The sequence below is a fragment of the Chlorocebus sabaeus genome, chromosome 12 (genome assembly GCF_047675955.1).
Source record: "Chlorocebus sabaeus isolate Y175 chromosome 12, mChlSab1.0.hap1, whole genome shotgun sequence".
Taxonomy (NCBI): domain Eukaryota; kingdom Metazoa; phylum Chordata; class Mammalia; order Primates; family Cercopithecidae; genus Chlorocebus; species Chlorocebus sabaeus.
In genome coordinates this window covers 51250397-51272019 of record NC_132915.1, presented here as the reverse complement: position 1 = coordinate 51272019, position 21623 = coordinate 51250397, and the positions used below count along the sequence as shown (strand labels likewise).

Sequence of the window (21623 nt, the reverse complement as noted above, 5' to 3'; positions counted from 1 at the left end):
AATTCAGCCCAAAACAAATGGAATGAAAAAATTTGAGGCCCTGAAGATTTGGCAAAGTTTATTTAGGAGCTGAGAGGTCAGAAAAACCATGCAGTGTGCCATAGTTAATTGCTCAGCCACTTCTTACTATAATCTGTTTTTTAAGAGACTATATAAATTATACAAATATCTATTATCAGTTGTCATTCTACTTTGATTGTGGTGATGTGTATTTTCTCATCCTAAAAATGGAGGAAAAAATGCTGGCCTCTACCTCCTAGAAGCTTACAGCCAAAATGTTACAACAACACTGCTATGCATGCAGATGTTAAAACACAGAGTAAACAGATGTTGCACAATTAAGATACAGCTAAAACAGTGACGGAGGATTTACATATGGAGAATTGACTCTTGTTGCCACAGGAAGGTGAAGGACAAGAACGAAAAGAAACATTATACCGGTTTCATAAAGACAGGACTGCTGAGGGATTTGAGATGGTCCTTGCAGGGAGAGAACATGGGAAGCTCACAGGAGATTAAACCACTGAGTTGACATGGCTTCCTCTGAGTGAGATATTAATGATTCTAGTTCCACTGAGCAATGAAGTCTAAAGCTTTGGATCCCTTTTTAATGATTCTTGGCCTTAAAAAATTAGATGTGGTTTAAAATTTTTGTCATTTTAAATATGTTTTAAGGTATTGTTCCCTAGAATTCTTTAGTAAAGAAATTTCTAAATCCCTAAACCCATTTTCTAAAATTCTAAACCCATTAAGAATAAATATTGACAAGAAAAAATGTCCATGTCCTAACTGGAAAGTTTTTCAGATAAATGAATGTTAGGATCTCTTCCAGAGTAAGTTCCACTCCAACATAACCAAGTCAACAATGAAATTACTATTTCTTGAATACTTACTATGCACACACTACACCAGATATTGCTTGTAGTACAAAAGGAGATAAATAATTGTTTTTTAACTTTAAAAATAATTGAAACAAAGGAATACATATGCATACTTCGTCTTTACCAAATAATGGATTTTTTCTAGACATTATCCCGTCATTAAAAATGCATCAGCATTGTTGGTCTCTATCACTAACCTGTTATCCTGTGGGTTCCTTGACAGAGGAAATTACATCTTGTCCATATCCAACTTGTTTCTTAAACATTAAAAAAGAAAAAGTAAAAGGACTGAATTAGTACAAAAGAATAAAGTTTTATTATAGTGCAAGAGCTCAAAGTAATATCCATCCCAAGTATGGATATTTAGAATTGTTCAAATATTTGTGTTATACTCTCTTAAAAGTAAAAGATTTTTAAAAGAGGCAGCTGAGCAATTAAAGTAAGATGCACTTTGTGGTTGCTTTGAACTCATAAATCTTGAACAGATTTATCAAATCTGCATGGGCAAAATAGTTAAGCTTGGTAGATAATTATTTTTGAATAATTAAATGAGTAAATAATTAAATAAATTAATTAATTCTACTAAAGAAATCAGAGAAAAGTTGAATTTCACCTCTCTCCTCTAGGTGGCAAACTCATACCTCCTACAGTGTTTCACATTTCCTGTCTCCTAGAACTGACATATGAAAATTGCACTGAAAAAAATCCATAGTTTTACATCTGTTATAGTGTAGAAGTAAGCAAATATAAAAGTATTTTCTCCAAAAAGTGCTTCCTTTAGTTTTGCATCTTTAAGCTTCTTGTCAAGAACATTGTTTATAGCAAGCCATTATGAAATATGATTGTGTAAGTACTATAAAGAAATAAAATTGTGCAAGAGGCTTTTCAAAGCACTTGTGCAAGACTGCTTTGAGTACCTTCAGTTTTTCATTGCCTACTCTTAGGAAAATATTATTTTCCCTAACGTTTATTATTATTCCCTAGGGTATTCATTTTCCCCTAAATATGAAAACTAAGCCCCAGATATATTTTTTCCCAGATTCCCTATGACCATAACAGACAAAATTGAATAACAGCTTAATGTGTTATCCTCTAAATTGAATATAGAACAACCAAAGGAGATAAATTAATCCAAATACTTTGCTTTGATTTCCATTCACACCAAAATACGAGTTCCCTGAATGAATTAAATTATGCCCCCCAATCTCCACTTCCCTTTGTGGTGACATAGTCTGTATTTTCTTGTACAGGAAATATGACTGGAAAATGTCTTGAAGTGTCATGAAAGCTGAAGAGCAAAGCTAAAATTAATCTAAGAGCACACCAAACAGGAACAGCAAGTATCGAAGATGCCTGCCCTGTTTCCAAAAGTAAGAGGAGATAAGTAAAAAGAACAATGACATGTTATAGCCCAAGAGCTAAAATTAAATGCATATAAACAATTCTTGTGGAAACTAGAAGCCAATGTAGATTACACAAACCAGGTGGAGTCTTGCCAGAACATGCCAGGAAAGAGTCACCCAGCATTGAGACATGGCTAGAGATAGAAGGGAGGTTAACACTGGGAAACTGGAAGATTCTGCACTTGGATGGCAGCTGTTAAATTCTACATTAATACTGAATAGTATGTACTTTAAACCCCATTTTTCTTCTTTATCCCACTGAAGAAGCTGTAAGTTAGTTCTTCAGATACACAAATCCAAATGAGAATTTCTAGTTTATGTATGATTTCTCTAACACACATTTCTTGAACAACCACTTTGGGCCAAGCCTCATAATAGAACCCAGAGTAGAATCCTTGAATAATTCAAATATGAATAAAGCATGCATGATCCTTGCCATCAGAGTAGTGACGAAGCCAGACATGTACACAAATAATTATATGAGGGTGGTAAAGGGAGAAGGGGAGAAAGAATGCACAGAGGCAAATTGGTACATTGATGTCAGGGTGTGGAAGAGCCACCTTTCAATCCCATCCTACATCTGGATCAGTGGCAACTTGTTTGACCAGAATCTAACCACAGTATTAGTTTTGGTAGATTTTGAGTTACACCTATACAGCTGGGCCTCTAATGCAGCTAAGTCATGGAAATAGGCACAAAGTAGATATGATCATCTATAATACCTCTCCAAAGGCATTTTAACCTTGTTTCAAGAGATCATTCTCAAAGGTTTACATGAAGGCAGAGGAGTTACACAAGAAAACACCAACTGTTAAATGGAGACACGACTCCTAACTTTTCCATTAGAAGGCAAATATAAACCTTTTAAAGTAAACTAATAAGCTAAAAATATATTAATAGGGGAATGCAAATAAATTATAGAATAGTTCATAATTTTAAAAGAATGAGGTAGCTCTAGCATGGAAGTAAAAAAATATGCATAGAAGTGAAAAAAGCAGGAGGAAACAATTTAGGCTGTAGACTGTTATTTGATGCAACTTACACATTATTGTGTTACACCGCTAGAATTATAATGACAATTTTTTATAATTTTGGGGGACTTGGATTTGCTATTTAACCTATCAAAAAATTGTGTCTTCATGCACACATATGTTTATTGCGGCACTATTCACAATAGCAAAGACTTGGAATCAACCCAAATGTCCATCAGTGACAGACTGGATTAAGAAAATGTGGCACATATACACCATGGAATACTATGCAGCCATAAAAAAGGATGAGTTTGTGTCCTTTGTAGGGACATGGATGCAGCTGGAAACCATCATTCTTAGCAAACTATCACAAGAACAGAAAACCAAACACTGCATGTTCTCACTCATAGGTGGGAACTGAACAATGAGATCACTTGGACTTGGGAAGGGGAACATCACACACCGGGGCCTATCATGGGGAGGGGGGAGGGGGGAGGGATTGCACTGGGTGTTATACCTGATGTAAATGACGAGTTGTTGGGTGCTGACGAGTTGATGGGTGCAGCACACCAACATGGCACAAGTATACATATGTAACAAACCTGCACGTTATGCACATGTACCCTAGAACTCAAAGTATAATAAAAAATAAAAATAAAATAAAAAATAAAAATAAAAAATTGTGTCTTACAGTATTATTCAAATGTAGTGTGTGAAGACTTATACTATTGGTCCTAAGCACTACTGGTTGTTTTAGGCTTTTTCTCTTTCTCTGTAGCTACTTTGCAAGCATTATCTTCATGTTTACAGCATTCAATCTAATTAGCCCATGCACAATATAACTTCAATTTGAAAGGAGAAAAGTGATTTTTGACCCACATTTTGTTATTAAATGGATTCCCTGCCCTATATCAGCCAAAGGTAGATCTGTTATCATTTGTCTTTATTCTTCATGATAAGAAAGTAGAGAGAAAAAGAAAGGTGAAAAATGGGGCTCAAGAAAAGAGAGGAAGGAAGGACTGACTATCCCTTCCAATAGCGGAAACTGAAAGTTGTCTGTTAACTGTAGCCCTTACATCTGTGGCTAAGCCAACACCCCAGGCCCTGTCCTGTGGCATCTCTTTCGCTGTGATTGATGCGATTTTCTCCTTTAGTCAAAAAATTCTCTTTAATTCAGTACATGTCTACAATGACTCGGATTCCTCAGATGTGATCATGGCCTCTTCTCCTTCTAGAAAAATCTATAATGATAAAAAGCCACAGAGTCTGACTCCTATGAGGCAAACTTATCTCTAGAAACACCACAGAAAGAAAGCCAGTGTGGCATGCACAGGATGTGGCATAAACAGCCCAGTAGCTCAAACCAGCCAGTGACCTTTCACAAAGAAGACAAAGGCAAATACTCGGAGAAGCAGCCACTATATTGGTGCCAACATTCCACAAGTAGAACAGGTGCATCCAACCCCTCCTGGAACCACAGACCAAGTTAGACACACCTAGACTTTCCCACTCACAGGGCCACCAGGACTAGTCAGAATTCAGGTCAACAGAAGCTGATTGCCGTGGGGATAGGTGAGACCCATGTTTGATGCCAATCAACATGTTCACGATTACCCAACAAGGAAAATAAAGAAATAAAGTAAACACATGCACCCATATCTATGTAATTCTTTTCAAAAGAACTTGAAGTAGAGCAATAAGAACTGAGAGAGAATGGTATTAGTTCTCTCTTAATTCTTGTTGCTCTACTTCAAGTTCTTTTCAAAAGAATTAGTTTCATAATTATGAAATAAGCACCAACAAGAACTAGAACTTCAATGATGAACCAGCAAAACAGTTCCAGCTGCCCTCAACAGCACTTATTTTCTCTAAATACATTAGACAACAAACAACCTAAAAAAAACTAAGAGAAATGTTTAAAATAATACAGTAATGATAATAATCATTATAGTCGCCCATTTATTAGGGATCTATTAGATGCCAGATATTTTGCTATATTTAGCTACATAGCTTACTCTTCATAGCAGTCTTGTGAAGCAGGTTTTATTATCCCCATTTTACATATAAGAAAAGTACATCAAATCTAAATTAAATAGCTTTCCTAAAAATACTCAACTAGAATGGCAGAGCCATAATCAAACTCTAGTTGAACTCCTATCACTATACCACAGGTCAGCAAATTATGACCCTTATGTCAAATCAGTCTTGCTGCCTAATTTTATTTTTAAAAGTCTTATTGGAACATAGATACTCATTCATTCATGTATTGTCTATGGGTGAGTCTTTACTACAACAGCAGAGATGAGTAGTTGTGACAGAAATTCTATGGCCCTCAAAAGTGAAACAAGCTATTTTTCGCTTTTGTATCAGGACTTCTATAGAAAAAGTTTGCCAACCTCTACACTGTAGTATGCCTTAAGGATTTTTGGAAGTTTGAGTATGATAAATACTTTCAAAGAATGATGAACTTCTGAGAAATGGGAGTTAATTGTCATCAATTTCTTTGTTAACAGCTACCCTAAGACATTCTGTCCAAAACCAAGTTGGAGAAAGAATAGTTGCATTTCAGAATACAAGAATTGGAATTTTATTGACTACTTCATCTCTTCCCTAATCCTAACTCTGGCTTCTTTTCACCTCAGTTTCTCCCAGGATATTTCACCAAAGTAAACACCTAAGGCAGAAAGTCAGGGAGGAACACAATGAAAAAGTGGTGCTATAGCTTCACAAAACTTTTAATTCCATTTTCATTCTCACCACCTATCATAGAGGCAGTCTGAAAAAAAAGACATGCCAAATTTCAGGGTTTAATTAGTTTAGGCAAGCCTGGGTGGGTGAATTTATAGACCAGAATAATAGAATTTTAATATGGAAAGCACATCAAGTAATAACCAATTGAGAACCAGGTAGCAACAGAGAAGAACCTTCTCTTATCTATCCCACCACATGTTCAACAGGATCTGGCCTAAGGCCACACTGTATCTATTTACCAGCTTTCATATATTCATTAACTTCATGTCTTTCATCAAAGCTACACCCTTGATTTTTTAAAAAGCATGGTTTGGGGAAGCAAGCATACTTGGGTTCAAACCCTGCTATGGCCACCTACTACTTGTATAATCTTAGGCAAGTCAGTAAACAACTTTTTAAGCCTCAGTGCAATATAAATGTGGTTGGTTTTTCACTGATTATAAAAAAACTGGAATGAGATAGCATATTCAGTGCCAACAAAGCATTTGGCACATAGTAGGCACTCTGTCAATAGATGGCAAACACCAGTGTTGTTCTTACAAAACAGGTGAAACTGCATCACCTCAGTCTCTTCTTGGACCAAAGTCAAAAAGTGTTGATTGTTGGAGCAAGTGGCTTCTCACTACTCAAAGTATGGATGATAATCTGCTGGCTGCATACTGCATAGGAAAAGCATTTTTACCTGAGAAAGATAACTTTTAACTTTCTAATCTAGCTTTGTACCAGTTGCAAATAATTATTATATGTTATGCTTTACGGACAGACTTGTTTTTAATTATGAGGTTTTTATTGGAGTGGCAGGTTTCGGGGTAAGTCTGCCATCTGACTTGCCAGTACTTGTTAAAAGTGTTTATAGTGTGACTCATTTACATATGCATTTGTATGTTTAGGTGCTATTACTCAATTTTGCTGGCATACAGTGAGGAAATTGTGATTCAAATTCGTCCGTATATACTCCTGCACCATCTGCTCTGCCCCTTCATTTACCAGAAGGCTAGCTTTGGGTGCTTGTGCATGGAAAACAGAAGCAAGCAATACAGTGAAAGTGAAAATCTTTTAGGTAGTGTAGTGCAGCGGTGGTCCCCAACCTTTTTGGCACCAGGGACTGGTTTTGTAAAAGTTAATTTTTCTGCAGGTGGGTGGGGGGTGCTCTGGGTTGAAACTGCTCCACGTCAGATCATCAGCCATTAGTTAGATTCTCATAAAGGGCGCGCAACCTACATCCCTTGCATGTGCAGTTCATAATAGGGTTTGTGCTCCTATGAGAATCTAATGCCGCTGCTGATCTGACAGGACGCGGAACTCAAGCAGTAATGCTTGCTCACCTGCTGCCCACCTTCTGCTGTGCAGCCTGGTTTCTAACAGGTCACAGCCCAGTACAAAATTAAAAACACTGGGTACAAGGAAATAATATTCATGCTTTAAATTGTCTTTTCTATTCATTACACCAGAGCCACAGTCTGTGGCCTAGGGGTTGGGGACCCCTGGTGTAGTGAATTGAAAAGACAATTTAAAGCATGAATATTATTTCCTCATGCCCAGTGTTTTTAATTTTGTAGAGGGAATCCCTGCAGGAAAAATCATCTTCACATCCAAGACAGCAAGTGGTATTGATGACAGATCAGTGCTATAAATTGCCTGTGGAGGAACAGAGAGAGAGAAAAAAATGAGGATACAAAGCTCTTTAAAAGAATAAAGACACTCTCATAAATGAAAATTCAAAATGGCATGGACAACAACGAATAAACTCCACAGTGATTCAGTAATACCAACAGCCAAGCCTTTGTTGAGCACCTTCTACAGATGCACCTCAGCCATGAAGCCCTAGGCAGGGCATTGTGGATATAAAGTATAAATAATGACATTTTGTAGACACAGACATTGCTTTTGTGTTTCCAACTGCTCTGTTAATTACAAGTACAGGAAAAAGTAGAGGGAAGGAAGGGAGGAAAAGAAGAAAGGAAAAAAATGGGAGAATAAGAGAGAAAGAAAAGGTGTCCAGTGTTAGAAGTCACAATTCTATCAGAACTCCAAGTGCCCGGGGCTCACAGCCACATGATTCTACCTCCACTCAATCACTTCTGGAATGACTCTTGTAGACTTATGTATAGCTGAATCACAAATGACCACTCTCCCCCTAAAATAAAAACCCCATAGCTTAAAACACCTATGGATTCTGAGAATAGCTCTGCTTCACAATCTCTCACAAGACTGCAATCAAGGTGTCCACCAAAGCTGGGGCCTCATCTGAAGTCTCCCTTAGGGAAAGATTTGCTTCCCAGATAACACAACTGACTGTTGGTAGGATTTATTTCTTTGAGAGGTGTTGAACTGAGGGCATCTGTTTACTGCTTGCTGTTGGCCGGAGGCTGCCCTCAGGTCCCTGCCATGTGAGCCTCTTTCCTATGGCAGCCTGCTTCATCAAAACCAGCAAGAGAGGAAGTACTCCGGCAAGACAGAGGTCACAATCTTCTGTAAACTTATCAGAGAGGTGATATCTACTCTACTGCCATATTCTATTGGTAGGAGCAAGTTACTCAAGTGGAGGGGATTACACAAAGCTGTGACTACTAGAAGGCTGAGAAAACCAAAAGCCATCTTAGGCTAACCTACCACAACTTGGTGATCTACTCTCAGTTTCTTTGTTTCCTCTTTTTTTTTTTTTTTTTTTTTTTTTTTTTTTCATATTGACCTGTATTCAAGTCACCACAAAACAGTCAGGTCTAAATATAAAAAATTTTGCTTTTAGCTCTAAGTTTCCTTAAAGAATTTGGTATTAATTACAGTAAGAGCACTGGGTTGATCTAAAGAAAGCATAAGTATCAGGACCAATTCTAGCAATTTACTATGAGATTTTATCCATGAACCTGCTTTTCTCATCTTTAAAATGGGTATAGTTATGTCTTCTCTACTCACCTCATATAACTATTATAAAAACTAAGGAGACTAATGTATGTTAGTGTTTTCCAAAGTGCAGTAACAAGCACTGGAGGTACTTGAGATGATTATGGGTGGTATATGGATTGTTGGTGTAACTCTTTTAAGGATTTGGTTTAGAGTGCATTAGAAAAACATAACTTGTACAACAAACCCATGATTTTACAAATTATGTGCTTAAGTGAGACTTCAATGAAGTTTTTAAAAAGGTGAGTGAATTTGAAGAGAAATGTTAAGAAAATAACATAATAGGCGGTCTGAGAATGTGGCATGCATTGTGAAGGTGATATATACAAATGATCGCATAAAAAATAAAATGCCCCACAAACACATTGAATTCTGTTTATTAATTAATGTTCCATGATGCTGGTTTAAGAAGGTAAACAGATATATTCTTTGTCACCATAAGAGCAAACCTAACTACAGCTAGTGAAAGAAATGGCCTGTTGAAAATTCAATTACAAATTTTTTGTCCACAAGAATCCATCCCCTGTTATCAATAAGACAGTTACATCATTTGTTCCCTGATATGTTTTTCTTTTCCTAGCAATGTATTAATGATAACTTCCATTTATTAGGGGATCACTGTATGCTAGAATGTACATATACTATTTCAATTAATACTTACCTCAGAAAAATTGTATTATTATATCCTATAATGAGGAAATTAAATCTTAAAGAGGACAAAAGTCACTTACCTAGTAAGTTGCAGAGTTGAATTTACATTCAGGTCTACTTAACTGAAGCCTGTGTAAAATCTACTCTGCCAATAGTTTTAAAGGGCTGAACTTCCATTCTCTATGTCCATACCTCATCTTGTTCCACCTCTTACAATTTTACATAGTATCATTGTAATATTTTTTCTCTGGCATATGGGAAAATTTTTCAACACCAGGGCAAACAAAGAGAATGAGTCATTTATTGCCAAATACGCAGATAGGAAGTACAAACTAAATAGAGTAAAAGAAGCAATCTCTTCCTAGCTCAAATTCTTTCACACTCACCCCCTAAGGGCAAAGGAGCAACAGAAAAGATGAAGTTCAGACACTTTCTAAGGTTCCTGGTGTTGGCTACATTTTTCACTACTTTCCCTGTATAACCTCCATGCCAATGATAATTCTACAAGCAAAAAGCTGACATCTACATTACAAACGAGGAAGTGTATAGTCTATGTACTCTAAACACGTGGTGAGCTGTTTAACTGCAGAGAAGTCTCTCCTCAAGAAAAGACAACACCTCCCTTCTTTTTTTCAGTATGACATGTGAGTTTTGACTAAAACCAGATATTTCAAGTTATAAACGTAACAAAATGTGCTTCTCTTCAAGAACTTTTAGCTTTATATCTTTAGATCTAGCAAAATAGACTTAAAATCAATTGTAAGAAAACTGATTAGTAAAGTTGTAGCTCACTACGGTGGGAATTAGAATTCAGGAAATTACAGAGAGTGAAATGGTCCCATATAGAAAATATTACTTCCTGTACTTAAATTATCCACTATCCATTTTGTAATAGAAAACACATTTTTCCTAATTTAAATCATGTAATATTAATATTACAATACTAACACTTTAGTGATTACAAACACAAGATAAAATAAACTGTCAGAATAAATACATGAAAATGGAAAATTACAAGAAAATATTTGAAAACAGGTTATTAAAATATTTTCTAATAATGTAAAGATTAAATCTGGAAGAGACATTTCCCCATGGCTCTTCTTTTATCACACAGCCCTGAAAGATGATTTCCCAAACAGCACATACAGCAATAGGTGTGGGCCTCAGTGGCACATATCACACCCTAACTACCACAAAGAAGTCATGGAAGCCAGGACAGAGATCAGATGAGAGGACCTGAGGAATCATCATAGCATGGACACCAATATTCTCTCTTGGAATCCTTTGAAATGTCATGGCAAATAGAAATGTTGTGGCAAATAGTCCTGCAGAACATCCAAAAAATCTGGATTTGTCAGACAAGTCTCTATGTGATTGCATTCAGACTAAATATTCCATTAGGAATCCCATTTAAATAAACTTCAGACCACACATGATCAGGCTCTTCTATTTGGTAAAGACGGTAATAGCTTTCTCTCTCTCAAAGCACATTTTCTCTTTTTAATTAATAAATAAATCCATGGAGTGATATCCTGAGACTATTCTGTTTCCCAACCACTGTCTACCAATGGTTTTGTCACCCTTTGGGGAAGGGATCAAAATACAGTGATTTTCAGCGGTGGCTCACGCCTGTAATCCCAGCACTCTGGAAGGCTGAGGTGGGCGGATCACGAGGTCAGGAGATCGAGACCATCCTGGCTAACACGGCAAAACCCCGTCTCTACTAAAAATACAAAAAATTAGCCGGGCGCGGTGGCTCACGCCTGTAATCCCAACACTCTGGGAGGCCAATGTGGGCGGATCACAAGGTCAGGAGATCGAGACCATCCTGGCTAACACGGTGAAACTCCGTCTCTACTATAAATACAAAAAATTAGCCAGGCAAGGTGGCGGGCGCCTGTAGTCCCAGCTACTGGGGAAGCTGAGGCAGGAGAATGGCGTGAACCCGAGAGGCGGAGCTTCCAAGATCGCGCCACTGCACTCCAGCCTGGGTGACACAACAAGACTCCTCCTCGAAAAAAAATAAATAAATAAAAAATCACTATATATACATATATATATATATATACACTGATTTTCTAATTCTAAGATTCATTCTATGTATATTAGCTGCTATTCTTCTAGAAAGAAGACTTTCACTACCACCCCTTGGATTATTATTTTATTTTTTGTATGGTTTAAGTTGCATTGTCATTCTTTTTGATGTCCAAATTGTCCCAAATTAAGCCAGATAGAGAAACAAGTTCATTTTCAAAAATATGGAGATGCTAAATTGTATTATACCATAATGAATCTGTAAGTGTTTCATAGTAATATGGTGGTATTGTCACTTATATTTATCATTGTCACTATTACACTTTAGTAATTTATTTGTATCATGCCAAGGAAAGGAGTGGATATCCTTAATCAATTCAAGTCTATAATGGCAGAGTTTTCTGAAGTGACACTGCATAAATGTTTCACAAACCATACAGAAAGAGCAGTCACATTGTTTTATAAATGAATCTGAAAGTTTGCTATTAAGTTTCAGGTACTACTTTGAAACTACAGTGCCAAATTAAACACCCTAAAATTGCCTTCATATTTTTTTCTTAACTTTTGATTTTAATTTGTTTTGAAACTTTCACTTCAGCACTGCCTAGCTATATAACCACATTAAATACAAATTTGAGACTAGGGTGTCAAAATTAAAATCCTAAAACTGCCATTATGATGATACCGAAGTTTATGATTCTTTTTTTAAACTTTCATTTTAACTATGTCTAGTTTAAAACCCTAGCTAGTATTAGCTACTGAGTTTTGAATATTCATTTAACATGTGAATCACAAAATTGGAAACCTAACACTGCCTTAATTTTGTAAAATTACAGAACTCAATACTAAGTTCTGTATTTTGAAACTTTTATTTTGATTCTGCCAAGGTTTTTCTGAGATGAACAATCACTTTGAAATCAGTTTATGATTACTGAGATAATGGTTTTATTATTGATTCACTCATATAACAAAAAATATTTTAAATGTGTTTATATGTTTTATATTTATAAGAAATCAATATTTTATCAGATGGGAAGAGCTGAGGAATCATCATAGCATGGACACTAATATTCTGTCTTAGAATCCTGTGAAATGTCCTGACAAATAGTCCTGCAGAACATCCAAAAAATCTGGATTTGTCAGACAAGTCTCTATGGGATTAGATTCAGAGTAATCTAATCTAGATCAGTCTGAATGAAGATATTGATGAAGATATTGATTTCTTAAAAGCCATATCTTGTATGTTTGTATGTTTTATGATATAGTATAAAACAGGGAGCATATTCAATAAAACATAGTCTCTTTTATTTTTATTCAATAAAATATAGCCTCTTTTAAATATTATGTCACATTTCTTTTTTAATTTATTTCATTTATTTTTCCTTTCCCTACAGCATCAATATCATTTCACATTTCTGTTGTGTGATTAACTTTACAACAGAAATTGCTATCTCTCCTGGAATGTAAGAGCCATGAACAGGAATCTTTTACTCTTTGTCACTGATGTATTTTAAGGACCAAAAAGAGTGCCTGTGACATAACAGACACTCAATAAATATTTGTTGAATGACTATTTGATAAATTGAATAAATCAACATAGAACTGTACCCCAAAAAGAGTAACCATGAAAAACAGCAGTCTTCATTCAGAAAGGTCATTATTTTTAGATTTTTTTTCTAATACTAATATTGTTTTGTTCACTTTCTGTATTTGGTAAGAATGAAGAGAGAGAGAAAAATTTTTGAGCGACTCTTATCAGCTATATTATGTGATAAACACCTTCTCCTGGCATTGTTTCTGAGTGCTTTTATCCTGTCCTCTGAATTTTTCCCAATAGATTCTTCTGCATCTGAATGTGAATTTTATTTATTTCTTGAGATATGTTCCTTACATAAAAGTAATCCAGGAAGAGCTAGACCTACAATTTTTAAAATAAAACAGCTTAACAATGTAAAGAAATGTAAAAAAAAATTCAGAGTGATTAAATTTAAAGAGAGAGAAGAGGTGGATCAACATGTTATTAATGTTTTGTTTTGTTTTGTTTTGGTTTTGGCTAGAAAGGTTTAGGGCAGTAGTGGCCAAGATGGCCAACTAGAAGCAGTTAATGTGTGTGACTCTCACAGGGAGGAGCGAAAGGGGTGACTAAATACAGCACCTTCAACTGAAACATTAAGGTACTTGCATTGGAACTAATCAAGGAAACAACTTGACCCACGGAGACCAGAGCAAATCAAGGCAGGAAGACAGCCCACCTGGGAGAGACATGGAGTCAAGGGAAGCTCCTCTTCCCAGAGAAGTGGTGAGTGAATGTGCAACCCTGGGAACCCACACTGCTCTCACAGATCTTTGCAACCCTCAGATCAGGAGATCCCCTTGTTAACTCACTCCATTAAGGCCTTCAGTCTGACACAGACAGCTACATGGAGTCTCAGCAGAGCAGCCACTCAGGCATGCACAGAGACCCAAGAGTTTTAGATACTCCAACTTTCTGGGTGTCTAGGCAAAAGTAGCTGCGACTCTTGCAAAGCTGGAGGATAGACCCCCAAACATACCCCAGGGGGTTTGACTCCCATACATACCCCAGGAAAGAAGCTAAATCCAGCGAGATCAGCAGAGAAGGTCTACAGGCCCCACTTCCACAGCGCCTCACAGGATAAGACCCACTGGCTTGGAATTCCAGCTAGTCACCAGTAGCAACATTGTGCCTGCCTGGTACAAAGCTCCCAGGAGGAGGGGCGGGCCCCCATCTCTGCTGTTTGGGCAATGTAGCCATTATGGCCTTTGGGCTTTGGAGAGTCCAAACTAACCAGCGGTGAAAGACATCCTGCAGTACAGTTGCTCTATCAAAATGTGGCCAGACTGCTGCTTTAAGTGGGTCCCCGATCCTATTCATCCTTACCAGGTGGGACCTCCCAACTGGGGCCTCCAGCCATGCCTGCCAGTGTTCTCCAGCTGACAGAGATTTGAAAACTCCCTGGGACAGAGCTCCCAGAGGGAGGGGCAGACTGCCATCTTTGCTGTTTGGGCAACTTAGCCATTCCAGCCTTCAGGCTTTGGAGAGCTTAAGCCAACCAGGGTGGGAGGGGTACCCCAGCACAGAACAGCTGCCCGACAAAAATGTGGCCACACTACTTTTTTTTTAGCAGGTCCCCAATCCCATTCCTCATCACTGGGTAGAGTCTCCCAACTGGGGTCTCTGGTTACCCCAACTGGTGTTCTCTGACTGACAGAAGTTTCAGACCTCCATGGGACCTTTGTCCCAGGGAGAGGAGTAGCCCACCATATTTGCTGTTTAAGCAAATTAGCTATTCCAGCCTTTGGACTTCAGTGTGTCTGAGGCGATCAGAGGCTAAAGCATACCCCCAGCATGGCACAACTGCTCTATGAAAATGGGGCCAGACTACTTTTTTTTGAAACAGGTCCCTGATCCCATTCCTCCTGACTGGGTGAGTTCTCCCAACTAGTGTATTCAGCCATGTCCTACAGGTGTGTTCGGGCCAGCAACAGGCCTGTATTTCCCAGGGACGGAGCTCCCAGAGAAAGAGGAAGGCCGCCATCTTTGCTGTTTCACAGCTTTCACTGGTGATATGTCCATGTACTGGAAAATCTGAAGTGACTAGGGACTGGAGCAGGTCCCCAGCATACTAGAGCAGCCCTGTGGATAAGTGGACAGACTGTTACATGGGTGCCCATTCCCATATCTCCTCAACAAGCAGGTCCTCCAGGCCTGGACCTCTAGCCACACCCCACCAGAGCTATCAAGCCAATAGCAACTCAGCCACTCCCTGGACAGAGCTTCTAGGGACAACTGAAAGCCTCTCTGCCACCACCTCTGCAGTGGAACTGTCCTTGCTACCCTCTGACTAATAAAGAAGCAAAGACCCTAAGTGTCTTATCCATACCTCCAATAAGCAGCAGTTGACCCAAGGAGAGGAGGCCAGTCCATCTCCCACAGGTCCCACCTCACCCCCCAACTGCTCGTCAGCAGACAGGGAGCCCCCAGCTTGGGCCCACAGCACAGACTCTCCATCCTGGGCTGACTGAACTGAGCAACTGCTGACCCACATCTCTCTTGGGCGGAGCCCCCAGGAGACAAGCAAAGTGGTAGAGCAGCAAGCCAGCTGATGTGGAGCCCAGAAGGTTTAGTGCAGGAGTGTCTATAGCAGAGCATGGACAGGGATGACGATCCCTCTAGGCTCAACTTGCTCCCATAAGAGACTTTGGCTCTAAGGGAATTTTCAGACCTGATCTCTGCAGAGTGGTCTTGCACATCAGTCAGGGCTGGTGCAACCTGAGCACTCCTTGGTCTGCTGGCCTCTTTCAGGGACATCTTGGGTGCTGTGGTGGCCCACAGTAGCTTCTGCACCAGTGGGCCATGCCTGACCAGTGGATAACTCCAGCAAGACAGCCCTTACTGCTGCACACCAGCCCAGGTGCTTGTTCCCCATACTGCAGCTTCCTCTCAGCCCATGGAAACTCCCCACATCACTTTGCAGGCACATGTCTGCACAGGCGGATTTTGCTTTACTTGCCTCACCAGCATACAGGAATGAAGTATGCCCCTTGACCTCTGCCTACCACCATTGCAGACAGAACCTTAGCGGCACACAGCCAGCAAGCCCTGCTGCTGAAAGTGCCTCACTCTTGTAGTAATGCTGCATGGAGAACAGAGGATCCTCCCACACCCTGAGCAATCCCTCCCGCTTGCAGGTGACCAAGAAGGCACTCAGATCTGCACTGGCCAGCGCCTCACCCCAAACCAACACCACCTCCATTGCAAAAGCACAGAGAGCCTATAGCAGGAGCCCCCTGTTCCCCACAAAAATGCATTGCCTCCACTGGCATGGTGAATGCTCACTGGGAGGCAGGCACTCCTGAATCTGCTAGCACTCAGCTGCAGCTGCCACACCTTGGTCCCCCTAGCAAAGTAGACTCCAAACCTCAAGGAACCAGAGAACAAAGCTGGGGCCCCATACAAGTCATCCAGAGTTAAAGCATGCAGTCCAGGAGTTGGGATGGCACCCTAAAATCTTGCAGATACAAAGCCAGTTGGCTGAATCGACCTTATACCACAATCAAACCCTCAAGGTCATCAAATAGGATAAAAGAAAAAAAAATCCAAACGTCAGCAACCTCAAAGATTGAAGGTAGATAAGCCCACAAAGATGAGAAATAATCAGCACAAGAACACTGAAAACTCAAAAAGTCAGAGTACCTTCTTTCCTCCAAAGGACCACATTACCTCTCTGGCAAGGGTTCAGTACCAGGCTGAGGCTGAGATGGCTGAAATGATAGAAGCAGAATTCAGAATATGGATAGGAATGAAGTTCACAGAGCTACAGGAGTATGTTGTAACAAAATGCAAAGGAACTAAACATTATAGTAAAACATTGGAGGGGCTTACAGATAAAATAGCTAGAATACAGAAGAATGTAACTGACTTGACAGAGCTAAAAACACGCCACAAAAAATGTGTAGGTTTGTTTTTTGAGACAGAATCTCAACTCATCCAGGCTGGAGTGCAGTGACATGATCTCGGTTCACTGCAACCTTCGTCTCCCAGGTTCAAGCAATTCTCCTGCCTCAGTTTCCCCAGTAGCTGGGGTTACAGGCATGTGCCACCATGCCCAGCTATTTTTGTTGTTGTTGTTTTTGTTTTGTTTTGTTTTGTTTTGTTTTTTTGTCATTTTTAGTAGCGGTGGGGTTTCACCACATTGGCCAGACTGGTCTCAAACTCCTGACCTCAAATGATCCACCTGCCTCAGCCTCCCAAAGTGCTGGGATTACAGGTGTGAGCCACCACTCCCAGCCCCAAAAATTTCATAATGCAACCACATTATGAAATTAAGAATAGACGAAGTGAAGGAGAGAATTTCCAAGCTTGAAGACTACCTTTCCAAAATTAGAAAAGCAGACAAGAATAGAGAAAAAAAGAATAAAAATGAATAAACAAAACCTCCTAGAAATCTTGTATAGAGACCACATCTACAATTCATTGGTGTACCTGAAAAAGATGGAAGATAGTGGAACCAACTTGGAAAACATATTTTAAGATATCATCTATGAGAACTCCCCCATCCTAGCCAGAGAGGCCAACATTCAAGTTCAGGAAATGCAGAGAATCCCAGTAAGATACTCCATAATAAGATCATCCCCAAGACACATAATCATCATATTCTCTAAGGTCAAAATGAAAGAACAAATGTTAAACACAGCCAGAGAAAAGCCAGGTCACAAAGGGAACCCCATCAGACTAACAGCAGACCTCTCAGCTGAAACCCTACAAGCCAGAAGTGATTGGAGGCCAGTATTCAATGTTTTTAAAGACAAGAAACTCCAACCCAGAATTTTGTATCTGGCCAAACTAAGTTTCATAAGTGAAGGAAAAATAAGATCCTTTGCAGACAAGCAAATGCTGAAGGAATTAGTTACCACCAGACCTACCTTACAAGAGCTCCTGAAGGAAGCACTAAATATGGAAAGGAAAGACCATTACCAGCCACTATGAAAACACACTGAAGTGCATAAATCAGTAACACTATAAAGCAACCACAAAAACAAGTCTGCAAAACAACCAGCTAGCATCATGATGACAGGATCATAACCTTAAATGTAAATGGGCTAAATGCACCAATTAGAAGATAGAGTGGCAAGTTGGATAAAGAGCCAAGACACATTGGAATGCTGTCTTCAAGAGATCCATCTCACGTGCAATAAGATAGCCTCAAAATAAAAGGTTGGAGAAAAATATATCAAGCAAATGGAAATCAGCAAAAAGCAGGGTTCCAATCCTAGTTTCTGACAAAACAGACATTAAACCAACAAGAACAAAAGAGACAAAGAAGGGCATTACATAACGGTAAAGGGTTCAATTCAATGAGAAAAATTAACTATCCTAAATATATATGCACCCAACACAGGAACACCCAGATTCATAATCATGTTCTTAGAGACCTTCAAAGAGACTTAGACTCCAGCAAAATAATAGTGGGAGACTTTAACACCCCAGTGACAATATTAGACAGATCACCAAGACAGAAAATTAACAAAGATGTTCAGGACCTGAACTCAACACTGGATCAAATGAACCTGACAGATATATACAAAACTCTCCCGTGAAAAACAAGAGAATATACATTCCTCTCATTACCACAAGGCACATATTCTAAAATTGATCACATAATTGGAAGTAAAACACTCCTCAGCAAAAGCAAAAGAACTGAAATCATAACAGTCTCCCAGACCACAGCACAATCAAATTAGAGATCAATATTAAGAAATTCACTCAAAACCATACAATTACATAGAAAGTGAAATGCCTGCTCCTGAATGACTTTTGGGTAAACAATTAAATTAAGGTAGAAATCAAGAAGTTCTTTGAAACTAATGAGAACAAAAGATGCAACATACCAGAATCTCTGGGACAAAGCTAAGGTAGTGTTAAGAGGGAAATTTCTAGCACTAAATGCCTGCCCACATCAAAAAGTTAGAATGATCTCAGGTTAGCAACCTAGCATCACAACTAAAGAACTAGAGAACCAAGAGCAAACAAATCCCAAAGCTAGCAAAAGACAAGAGATAACCAAAATCAGAGCTGAACTGAAGGAGACAGAGACACAAAAACAATTCAAAAGATCTACAAATCCAGGAGTTGGTTTTTGGTTTTGTGAAAAAAATAATAAAAACAGATATACCACTGCCTAGATGAATAAAGAAGGAAAGAGAGACGATTCAAATAAACACAATCAGAAATGACAAGGGGGATATTACCACTGACCCCACAGATATACAAACAACAATCAGGGAATATCATGAACACCTCTACGCACATAAACTAGAATATCTAGAAGAAATTGACAAATTCCTGGAAACTACACGCTCCAAAGACTAAACCAGGGAGAAAATGAATCACTGAACAGACCAATAAGAAGCTCTGAAACTAAGGCAGTAATTAATAGCTACCAACCAAAAAAAGCCCAGGACCATAGGTATTCACAGCTGAATTCTACCAGATGTATAAGGAAGAACTGGCACTATTCCTACTGAACTATTTCAAAAAAATGAGGAGGAGGGACTTCTCCCTAATTTATTCTATGAGGCCAGCATCATCCTTATATTGAAACCTAACAGAGATACAACAAAAAAGGAATACTTCAAGCCAATATCCTTGATGAACACTGATGCAAAAATCCTCAACAAAATACTGGCAAACTGAATCCAGCAACACCTCAAAAACCTTATCCACCACAATCAAGTAGGCTTTATCCCTGAGATGCAAAATTGACTCAGTATATGCAAATCAATATATATGATTCATCACATAAACAGAACTAAAACAAAAACCACATGATTACTTCAATAGATGCAGAAAAGGCCCTCAATAAAGTTCAACGTCCATTCATGTTAAAAAACTTTTAATAAACTAGGTATTGAAGGCACATACCTCAAAATAATAAGAGCCATCTATGACAAGCCCACAGCCAACATCATACTGAATGGGCAAGAGCTGGAAGCATTCCCCTTGAAAACTGGCACAAGGATGCCCTCTGTCACCACTTCTATTCAACATAATATTGAATATTCTGGCCAGGGCAATCAGGCAAGAGAAAGAAATAAAGGGCATCCAAATAGGAAGAGAGGAAGTCAAACTATCTTTGTTTGCAGATGACATGATCCTACATCTAGAAGACCCCATTGTCTCAGCCCAAAAGCTTCTTAAGCTGATAAACAACTTCAGCAAAGTCTCAGGATACAAAATCAATATGCAAAAATTACTAGCATTCCAATGCGCTAACAACAGTCAAGCCCAGAGCCAAATTAGGAGCAAATCCCCATTCAAAATTACCAGAAAAAGAATAAAACACCTAGGAATACAGCTAACCAGGAAGTGAAAAATCTCTACAAGGAGAACTATAAACTACTACTCAAGGAAATCAGAGATAACATAAACAAATGGAAAAACATTCCATGCTCATGTATAGGAAGAAACAGTATTGTGAAAATGACCATATTGGCCAAAGCAATTTATAGATTCAATGCTATACCTACAAAACTTCCATTGAACCTTTTCATAGAACTAGAAAAAACTATTTTAAAATTCATATGGAACCAAAAAAGAGCCCTAATTGTCCGAGGCAATCCTAAGCAGAAAGAACAAAGCTGGAGGCATCACATTACCTGACTTCAAACTATACTATAGGGCTACAGCAACCAAAACAACATGGCACTGGTAAAAATAAATAAATAAATAAATAAATAAATAAATAAATAAATAAAAATTTTTAAGATTAAAAAAAAAAAAACAGACACGGATTAATGGAACACAATAGAGAACCCAGAAATAAGACCACACACCTCCAACTATCTGATCTTCAACAAACCTGACAAAAACAAGCAATGGAGAACAGATTCCCTATTCAATAAATGGTGCTGGGATAACTGGCCAGCCATATGCAGAAGATTAAATCTGGACCCATTCCTTACACATATGCAAAAATTAACTCAAGATAGAGTAAAGACTTAAATGTAAAACCCAAAACTATCAAAACCCTGGAAGACAATCTAGGGAATACCATTCAGAATATAGACACAGGCAAAGATTTCATGAGGAAGACACAACGAGCAATTGCATCAAAAGCAAAAATTGACAAATGGAATCTAATTAAACTAAAAATCTTCTGCACAGTAAGAGAAATTATCAACAGAGTAAACAGACAACCTACAGAATGGGAGAAAAATTGTTTAAACTATGCATCTGACAAAGGTCTAATATCTAGCATCTATAAAGACCTTAAACAAATTTACAAGAATAAAACACCCATACTAAAAAATGGGCAAAGGACATGAACAGACACTGTTCAAAAGAAGACATACATGTGGCTAACAATCATAGGAAGAAAAGCTCAACCTCACTGATCATTAGAAAAATGCAAATCAAAACCACAATGGTATACTATCTCACACAAGTCAGAATGGCTATTATTAAAAAGTCAAAAAAAATAACAGATGCTGTTGAGGTAGTGGAGAAA

The 21623-nt window shown here is 38.5% G+C and overlaps 1 long non-coding RNA gene across 14 annotated transcripts in view; it reads right to left on the bottom strand.

Moving 5' to 3' along the window:
• Positions 1-21623, bottom strand: part of LOC140712945 (uncharacterized) — a 239437-nt gene that overhangs the window by 193903 nt on the left and 23911 nt on the right. For 10 of the 14 annotated variants that reach the window (XR_012094810.1, XR_012094816.1, XR_012094808.1 and 7 more), the window contains one exon: positions 1079-1138. The exons of 2 other annotated variants lie outside the window; for them this stretch is intronic. This is a non-coding gene — a long non-coding RNA (uncharacterized lncRNA). Of the gene's footprint in view, positions 1-1078; positions 1139-7331; positions 7645-21623 lie in introns of all 14 variants that reach the window. 2 more of the 14 variants (XR_012094806.1, XR_012094813.1) reach the window with 1 other exon arrangement.